The following is a 7,416-nucleotide window of genomic DNA, read 5'->3' as shown; positions in this document are numbered from 1 at the left end:
TGTTCATATGTTGTTATCACGCAGTGTTGGTTGTGAGTGGTAGGTTTCTCATTTATGGGTCGCGACAGTGAATGACTCGAAAAGAGGATTTCTCGGTTCATGGTTTAGAGGTGCGACATTTAATTCTAGCGGAGGAAAGGCAATGTGACTATAGATGATCAGGCCTTGGTTGACGGGGTAGAGAGGCTTGATATTTTCGAACTTGGTGGAATTCTCATTTGTGAATTGGTGTCGGATGTAAGGACCCATAAAAATTTAAACCAAAAACTCGGGGTTTCGTGGTGCCAAGATAGATTCCTGCATATTATAGTAGAAATTCTTCGCGGATTGTAAGCTCGCCGCGGTTCGGACTTTTTGGATTGAACAGTACCCTACGGACTGAGAGGAAAAGGTTTCGCAGAAGAACGCATTTCTGCGGCCCATTATGCGGCCGCATAATCACTCTACGGACCGCATAATGGCCGCAGAGTGAAGCAGTAAGTTTGGCCAACTTGAGGTCAGTTTTGCGGTCGATTATGCGACCGCATATCGATCGCATAACCCCTCTTAGGTTTTTGCGGAGGGAGTTCTGCGGTGCATTATGCGACTGCAGAACGAGTATGCGGACCGCATACTGGTCGCATACCTGGGCCGTAAGTTCAGGCCCCTAAGGGCCATTTCTGCGGTCACTTTGCGAACCGCATAACCATTATGCAGTCGCATATGCAACCGCAGACCTGTGTCGGGGAACCATTTTTCTTAATTTAAAACCCGACCCCCATTTCGTTAAAACACCCCTTTAGTCCATTTTGAAGCTCATTTCTGATATTTCTAGACTGAGAGAGGGGGGGTTCTAGAGGGAGGACCTAATTTTCATCAATTAATCTTCAACCATCACTCAAAGCTTGGAAATACTCAAGTAGAGCACCAAATGCTTCATCCAAAAAGGTAAGATTTCATCACCCCAGCTCTTAATTTCAAACATAGCTAAAATGGGGTACTAGGGTAATACTTCATGGGTATGAGAGTGGTTCATCTTGCATGCATGTGATAAAGGGTGTGGGAAAAATAAAAAGTGAATTAGAACTATGAACATTTTCCTAATTTTGGATTCAATTTGTATATTACAAAAATAGATTGAGGTTGCTAAGGGTTCTGGATAATTGTAGAGTCTAAAGAAGCGCAATTGAGGTATGTATGGCTAACTCTTTTCTTCCTAGAATCGAACTCCTGGTGTCCGAATATTTGGTGTAAGTTCTGACTTGATCATACTAGAATTGTTTGCCTTATGTGATGGTACTTATCGACATGAATGATGATATTACTTAAACGAATAAAAAAGGAAATACTTGAATTGTAAAATGTGCCAAAGTTCCAAGAACTATTTAATAAATGAGGCTATTTGTGCCATGTAATGAAAGATGGGAAAGAGATGTGAATTGAGTGAATAATTGATAGAGGTTATGTCTCAAGTGAGATGGCTTAGACGATCGGGCCGAGATCGGACGCCATGTTATACACATGGTGGCATTTGTGTTGGAATTATTGATTTACATTATCGATATGGACATGTCTCACTTGAGATGGCTTAGCCGGTCGGGACGAGACTGGACTCCGTGTAAAGACACGGTGGCATTGTGAGTTGTGGCTTTGGCACTAAAGATTATCAACCTAAAATATGGAAATATTGAATTGGAAATTATGTGATCCTTACTTGGTGTTTCTTTGTATTTCTGTGAAGTACATATTGATTGTTGTGACTACCTTCTCTTTGTTTCACTATTCATTCTGCTGAGATTGGTGTTTGCCTTACATACTAGTACTATTCGACAGTACTAATGCCTTTTTGGCAGGGGCGCTACATCTTTGAATGGATATAGGTGGTTCCATCGCAGATAGCGCCGATCGCAGATAGTGGCGTTCTCCCTCACACTCACCACAGCAGCCTTGGTGAGCCCCATTTCTTCCTAGGGTCATGTAGTCCTTATTTTGTATAAGTTTTCATATTTTGAGGTATAGCCGGGGCCTTGTTGCGAGCATTGTCATGTTGCTCTTTTGAACCCTTAGAGGCTCCATAGACGTTTATGTGGGTCGTCTATGTATGTTGGGGTGGTCGTTGGACCGAGTTGTATTTTGGAAACTTAATTATGGCATAATGTATATAATGGAAAATGAACTAGCAACGTTTATAAATTTATATAACTGATCTCTCCCATGTTTTACAAATGGTGATGCATTCCCTTTTTGGATCATGAATGAGTCGGGTAGGAAAGGTTTACTAGGCTTGCTTGACTGGGTTCACTCGGTTGAGCACGGTCGCGCTCCCCGAGGTTGGGGCGTGACAGTCGTCCTTGTTGGAACGCATTAAGGCTCATCTGTGCAATGGTCTCCTTTGATTTGTCTTCGAGGCAGGATGTTGCAGAATGGTGGCTAAGCAGTGGTTATCAGAGACGGCAGTGTATGGCGGCTTCATAGCCAAATCGATGTTTCTAATATTGATGGCTCGAGAGATATGATCTTTATGGAGTCTCAAAGTTGGTGGCAATTTATCCGTTTGGGTGCTATAAAGATGGATTATAATTTGAGGCAGCATTTTGGCAGCGAAGGAGGAGAAAGTACATGGTAGGAGGTGTCTCGCGGTGGTTGAATTGCTAGCAGGTTAAGTATGAACAGCAGAGAATGAGTAGTTGCCTAAGGAGATGGTTTAATCGAAGTGGGAGTGGCAGAGTAGCGTATGGATTATGTGGTAGGATAGCCACATGCTTTGAGAGAGTCTAGAGCGATTTGGGGATCATGATGGAGAATGACTAAGTCTATGCACTTAATTTGGGATGGTGGCTATTTTACTGAGGGAGTTTGAATATGACGGAAAGGAGTTTGCTTGGAATGAAGAGAGGTGTGAAAGCTTGATTATCGTTTTGGGATGCAACATGACTTCGAATTTTGGAGCGTATAGTTGGACCTTTAGTTGATGCTAATGGGGAATGAATGGACTCTTACAGCTGGTGGACGAGCATGGGCTCAGGAGGGTTATCGGTGCATTGGTGGATTAATTATGAATAAGAAAAGAAAATATCAAGGGTAATTCGGGAAAAGGACTTGAGAAATGTGTGCTACATTTTGCCTTATCGACTCATGTGCAGGTTTTGGGATGACTCAGAGTTTATGCTTCTTGTAGATGTGATGTACCAGAAAAGAATTCATATGGTTGCTTCTTTGGGAGTGTTCATATGCTAACAGCGTTAGAGTTTGGTTATATTCGGGACCAGGTCAGAGTGGGTGACTCTCGACAATGGTTCTAGTGGGTTCAAGAATTAAGTGCGGTGTCTAAGGATTTGGGGTCCGTTGTGTGGTTAAGGATTGAGTTTTTGCAGTAGATTATGAAAGGGACTTGGAGTGTTTCTATGTTAGCACCGGGGGACTGTGGTGTGATGTTACAAAGATGGAAGGAACAGCTTCGGATTCGTAGAAGATCTTTCAGAACGGGTGTACCAGTTGGATATACTATTAAGTGCATGAGGAGGGTATGAGATGGCTGATGGGTGTTGAAGCGATGTGGTCTCGCGATTTGGGGTCACTCGGGATGAGTGTTGATTGAGGTCTGTTATGTGTTTGAATAGAACTATTATATCAAAGACAAGTCAAGAGAATATTGTAAGAAGTCGAGTCAGTTCGTTATGGTTTGAATCAGCATAGTTATGGAAATGATCAGTCCCTTCGGTATGTTAAGCTATACATGTGATTCATGTTTGTACGTGCGGGCTTAACAGCCACCACAATTTGATTGATTGGACATATTTTATTATGATGGCCTTGTTATGTGTAAATGAATCCTGGAAGAGTTATGGCGATTTAGACCACGACTAGAGGTCTGTATTTTCTATGGTTATGGGAATTCGGTTGCGTGTTGCAATCATTCTTCAGAAATAAGTGGAGCGAAAGGGTTCTATTCGATAAAGTTTTTATTCTAATGGTGGTTCAGAGGTTATGATGATGCCAACGGCATGATAGGTGCAGTGAGCGATATGGAAATTGGAAGTTGAGGATCAAGGTTGTGGTTCAGTGCTGATAAGAATATCACGAGATCGAAGGAGCGGGGGAAGATTTCAGATTTTTCAGGGTATGTTGGCACTATCTTAGTGTCGCCTAAGAACGGTGTCCTGTGTAAGAGGCATTGTGTATTGATTTGCAGATTCTTGATTTGCATTACAGAATTAGTATGGTTGGTGGTATGGATGTGCAGACTTTGCTACCTGGTGCGAAAGGTTGTGGGAGTATATCCTACGGGAAGATCGTATAAGTGTGACGTGTTAGTCACTTGATTGTTATAGATTGAAACCAAGTGTGGAGATTCTGGTACTGTAGCTAATGGGAGAGTTTACGCTCTATTCCTTTGGTTGTGGACTATTGGAGTTTGTTCCGGATTGGACGGTTGCTTGTGTGTGTCATGAATAGGGTCATTGTGGATCCTTGAAAGGTTATTGGCCTAGTATGAGATGATCAAAATTGGCTTGAGGTCCGTTAGTAGATCTAATATGAATGTATGCTCTACATTAGGTTGGATATGTTCATTCAGCATAGCATTGCTTATGGAGGAGTCTTTGGACGTTGGGTGATATTCCAGTCGTTAGCTATTCTATGTAATACTCTATTATGCCATGTGGGTTGTGAGACGGCTTGATTATTTGCATGTGTTGTGATACCGTGTGGCTTGTGGTGTTATATGAGCAAGATGGCTCTCGAGATGCAGGTCATTTATTGCACCTTAGTCGTGCTTGAGCTTTTGTGGCCCATGGCACTATCCGTCTCCCTAGGGTTGTATTTATGCACTTGGTGTGTTGGTGGTCTATATTCGGGCATTTCGTGGGTATGAGCATTATGATTTGACGGGTATTTCCTTATTGATTGTTATGTTTTGACCGGGTGGCATGCCGCCACGAGTGATGTTTTGATCAGGATGCACGACGCAACGGTATCATGTGTTGATCGGGTTGCACGCCGCAACAGTGAGATGTTAAGTACAGTTCCTTATACTTATTTTTTATGACTTGTTTCTCATTTGTTAGGTAGTTTCATAGTATCTGTTTAGCCATTTTATTCGTTATGCATGCTGGATAGTTCTTTATCCGAGTTCGGCTTCCTTAGTTGGTCATATTCGAGTTGTGGCTTGTTGACGCATTGATGTCGACGTATGAGATTTTAGGTGGTTTTTGATATGGCTTGTCGGTCGAGCAGCTTGTACTGGGTTAGACGAGGTTGCCAGGCCTGATATCAGTGCAATCATATTTATATAAGGTATATTAGAGGGGAAATGTTTCTATTCAGTTCAGAATGAGGCAAGGGTTCTTGTTGAGCGGAGGAATTCCATGAATTATTTATTTGGCAGGTGGAAATGAGTTTCTACACATCTCTTTCATCATTGCAGTATTGCGAGGGTCGAAACCAGACCTACATGTGTTATGATATATACTACAGGCATCGGATTCGTGAATTTGTAGCTATTGTGGTTGGAGGATGTTATATTGGGCATACGAGTCATGTGGTGCAATGTGTGATTACAACATAGGCGGATGATCATGTTTTGGGTTCAACATATTGAGATAGATACGGTGTTCGTATGTTAGAACCAGGTCTCGTAGAGAATTCTGAATGTTGGAATTTGGCTCTAAGGCTTGTGGGATAAGGTAGTAGGAAGGATCTTCAATCGGGCTCGAGCTAATGTGCTCACATGGTTTGTGATGGCACGGGTAGGTGCACGAGATGTTAAATAGCAATTTGAGCAACTCTGAAATGGTTCTTGGCACATTCGAGGACGAACGTATGTTTAAGTGGGGAAAATGTAACGACCCGACCGGACATTTTGAGTTCTAGCGCGTCCTTTGGCAGTTTGAGACCTTGAGTAGCTTCAATTCATATTTTATAACTTGTACGCATAGTCGGAATTCAATTTTGGGAAGTTCGGAGTTGATTCGAATGGAAAATTCTCAATTCGGAAGCTTTAAGTTAGAAGAGTTAACCAAGGATTGATTTTTGAGTAAACGACCTAGGAATTAGGATTTGAATTTTCCAATATATTTGTATGATGATTTCGTACTTGGGCGTATGTTCGGGTTGAGTATCGGGTTCTCTGGGAGCATTTCGGCGCTTATTGTGGAAAGTTGGCATTTTGAAGGCTTTAGAATTTTTTAAGTTTGGTTTAAAGTGTACATTGTTGTTATCGATGTCCTTTTGGGGTCCCGAGCCTTGGAAAAGATTCATATCTTGATTTGTGACTTGCACGAAAGTTTGGCGTCATTCCGGAATGTTTAAGTGTAATTCGGACGCGTTTGACAAAGTTTGAAAGTTGAAAGAAGGATTTTGATTGTCGATTTGTAGTTTGGATGATGTTTGGTGTGATTTGAGGCCTCGAGCAGGTGTGTGTCATATCTTGGGACTGGTTAGTGTGATTGGACAGGATCCTGCAGGCCTTGGGATGGTTTTGGACCAAGCTTGGATGATTTCCTGTTGCTAGTTTGCTGGTGCTGGTTTTGTTCTTTGCGAACACGGAGGGAGAGACGCGTTCGTGAAGAAGGATTTGAGCTGGAGGATTTTCGTTCAACTTATTCGGGATAAGGCAGTCATGTTTGCGAAGGTTTGGGCAATGGTACTCCGCGTTCGCGATGGCCTGGTCGCGTTCGCGTAAGAAAAACTAGGCCTCGGAGTCTTGGCCTACGAATTCGCGAGGATGATGTCGCGTTCGCGATGGTCAATCCTGGTAAAGCATCTCATTCACGAGCCTGTCTTCACGATCGCAAAGAAGGATATGGGAGTAGAATTTGGTTTTGCTTCACGAACGCGAGAGACTTGCCGCGTTTGCGAAGAAGGGCGCTTGGGCAGTTTATAAGCTTGCAAGGTCGGGATTTTCTCATTTTCAACTCATTTCTCTCTTGCTTGGGCGATGTTTGGGCGATTTGGAGGAGTCAATTTCATCATCAATCTTGAGGTAAGAGATTTCTACACATTGAGAGTTAAATACATGGATTATATGTGGATTTAAAGCATGAAACGTTATGGAAATCGTGGGATTTTGGTAGAAAACCTAGAATTTGGTATTTTTGGATTTTGACCACGAAATTGGACATGGAACTGGGAATAAATTATATATTTGAGTTCGTGGTGTTATGGGTAATGATTATCTTCAAGAATTTTCAGAATCCTGGCACGTGGGCCCTAGGGTTGACGTTGTTGACTTTTTTAGCGGAGTTGGGAATTGTTATAAATTAATTAATTATGAGTGTTGGAGTATACTTTTATTGGTTTGCGTATTATTTGACTAGTTTCGGATCGTTTGGCTTTGAATTGAGGAGTTAAAGAGGCATTGGAGCCGGTTATTGGAACTTCGAAGCGAGGTAAGTCTCCTGTCTAACTTTGTGAGGGGGAAACTACCCCGAAGATATT

Source organism: Nicotiana tabacum, chromosome 21 (assembly GCF_000715075.1).
Source record: "Nicotiana tabacum cultivar K326 chromosome 21, ASM71507v2, whole genome shotgun sequence".
Lineage (NCBI taxonomy): Eukaryota > Viridiplantae > Streptophyta > Magnoliopsida > Solanales > Solanaceae > Nicotiana > Nicotiana tabacum.
The sequence above is the reverse complement of the archived record's forward strand: the minus strand, read 5'-3'. Positions refer to the sequence as shown.